We start from the raw sequence: 3,065 nt of genomic DNA on the forward strand, positions 1-3,065 counted from the left end.
GAGTTGTAGAATTTCAAGTCACCGTAGCTATTGCTTAATACAGGTTTTTGATGATGGGAGGTCAATTGAATGAGAATTAACACCTTACATAGCTATATTTACTGGCATTTTTGTGTCCCCCTACACTGGAAGACCAAGGATTTGATTGGGCATAGGATCTGAATGACCTTCTGACTCTGGCCACTCCTGGAAATGGTTCATCCCATACAGGAGTGAGGAGATCATTGGGGCACTCTAATGAATCTTGTTTTAGCCCTGTAGTAGTTTACACATTGTTTTTGTTACTTTTCCTTATCTGTGGTCAAGTACTGAATATTCCTACTAATGAAGAAAAGAAGAATACAGCATGCTGCAGTTATGAAATGTCCTCTATCTAGCTATAATGCTGGTATCGGAACTATGGGCATCTTTACATGTGCTTTGGGGTGGGGTGGGAGGGCTTTAATTAGGGTGGCTCTGAGAGCCACTCTTATTAACGCATCCTCAGCATCATCTGTGTTTAGCACCCACACGTCAAAATGGTGGCGGGGTACTTTAAGTAAAGCATATTCAATGAGCTTTAGTTAAAGCACTCCCACTGCCATTTCAAGTGCAGGAATGCTGAACACGTGTGGCGGAGGCTTCTGGAGCATCCTAATTAGCATGCTCCAGCAGCCTCAATTAATCGAGTCAGGTCTGACGCATGATAATAAGAATGCATCAGAGCAGATGTCTGACACATATATAGGTGCTTATAATTCCCTTTTTACTGTATTGTATATAATTATTCTCTTTCTGTGTCATTGAGTCCTGTCTCTACCAAACAGCTGTGTTCCTGTTCTCTCTCTCTACAGTAGCTCCACTAATAACTTCTTACCACTTTTCATGATGAAACAGTCTAAGACTCCAGTAAAAGATTATTCAGTTTCCAGGCTCATTCCATTCTTGGCCTCCTTATTCAGTATGACCACATGAATACTGGTAAGTAGGGGCAAAAATTAGGAAAATAAGGGTAAAAACATAAGTTATACCTGGCAAGGGAAATTAAAAACACAAACAAAGGAACAGCTGGAAGATATAGCTATTTCTTCTGGCTGTGAGGAAAGCAGATTAAGCAGTGAATGGGCTAAAAAATTTCCAATATTTAAAGGCTGATATAAAGCAGAGAGATGCAAAGGACTGGACACAAAGTAGTGGTTTTAAATTGCAGCAAAGCAGATTTAGACTAAATGTCAGGGAAAACTTTCTTATTGTCAGAACAGTAAGGCAGTTGAACAGACTATGCCCCAGGGTAGTTGTGAAATCTCTTTCACTGAAGATTTTCAGGAGGAGACTGGAAAAGCTTTGGTCAGAGATGATTTGGGAATAACATTCCTGCATTTGTACATGGGGTTAGACTTGATGACATTCGGAGTCCCTTCCAGCCTTCTGATTCTATTAATATGTTATAGTGTAGTAGGAAGACTTCCTAGCAAGTTTGTCCACAGTGCTTCACTTGTACTTCTTTAGTTCTGAACCATTTCTCATGTGAATGGGATAGTAAGTTAGTTCAGTTTTGGGGGCTGTCTAGATCTTGCTGTGCCTGCTTATGTTGCAAGTAAGTGATGTGGCTGACCACATGAAATCAGACTGAGATCAAGTAACATGACTGCTTACTTGTCACAAAGCAGAGTGATACCAATAAAGAAGAACCAAATGCAACTGAGTATGCTGGGACAGAGCTTTACCATGGAGCAGCTGATATTCAGTAACTATCTTTACATCCACACTTACTGAGTGGTAAGAAGCAGTTCAGCCCTCCAGGAAACAGGACTAAGCTACTATGGCTTCATTTTCACCTTACCATGGGGTAAGAGTATGCTTATCCTGGTTGAGTGTTCAAACCACTGAGTTATTTTATGAGGGAGCAGGACCATCACCCTGTTCTCATCCGGCAACTGTGTTTTGAAAGAATGAAGCCCCTGCTACCACATCTTGAGCACAGTCTTATCCTTTAGGTGTGTCCTAAGGTACATTTTGATCCAGTAAGATCAAACCTGTTGGATGAGATAGCAAAATGTCTAGTCTGTGTATTTCAAAGGGGTTCACATGTAAGCTGGCCATGCCCCAAAGCAGAAAATTAGACCACCTAATGATTTTAGGTGCCTACAGGGTTAGGCAACAGCTGGGTAGGGGCTTTGAGTATCTCAGTTTGGAACTTAGGCTCCTAATTCCTGCCTGTGTTCCACTTCAGGGCATCTAAACCAGCAGCATGGCAATGAGGTCTGGTGCCTGGGGCACAGGGGCAGTGGCAACTTCTGGTTGTGTGGCAGCTGGGTATTTTTCACCCCCTCCCAAGTTGGCTCTCAGGCCAGTTGCCCCACCCACCCAAGTTACATCATTGCCTAAATCCTTTTCTAATTCTAGCCCCTGGGCTCTAACTTCCATTGATTTCAATCTTAAAGAAGGTCTACAATAACATGGGGAATTGAAGTTTCCCAAGTCTCAGACTAGTGTCTTAAGCTCTGGACTATTCTTCTCAGGTATGAAAGTGTTCAGTATCTCCAATCCCCTTGAAAGGTGCACTGTGATCCTCTTACTCTGCAAAGTTCATGCTTGCTGGATATCCTGCTGGTATCTGTCAAATGTATGTGCCTTTTTTAAAACAAAAATATAAAAAGGGATATTCCTCCAGTTCTCCAAGTGCCAGCTTGGGAAGGAAGCCTTTGAATGTTGTTTTGGCATCAGCAAGGGAAAAAAGCATTTTTGGCAGTCAGGTAATACACACATTAATCCAGTAAATCAATCATTTCCACTAGGGGAGCTTTACAGGAGCATTACTGGAAAGATTTCATTACCCCTGCATTGTGTTAGGAAGAAAAAAACCCCCACTCATTTCAAAAGACGTACTCTTAAAACTGCTTTCAGTGTGTGTTTTACTTATGATGGAACATTTATATAAACTTTGAGTGACATTTATTTATGGATACCTAGTGCATTTATCTTTCAAATGCAGTGTTTTTCAAATGGATAAAATTGTTTTAGCCTCGAGGTGGGCCAAAGACAAATGCTGGTCTGCAGAGTACTGAACTTTTAAATGTAAGGAG

This window comes from Crocodylus porosus, unplaced genomic scaffold, assembly GCF_001723895.1.
Source record: "Crocodylus porosus isolate Cpor-Errol unplaced genomic scaffold, CroPor_comp1, whole genome shotgun sequence".
NCBI lineage: Eukaryota > Metazoa > Chordata > Crocodylia > Crocodylidae > Crocodylus > Crocodylus porosus.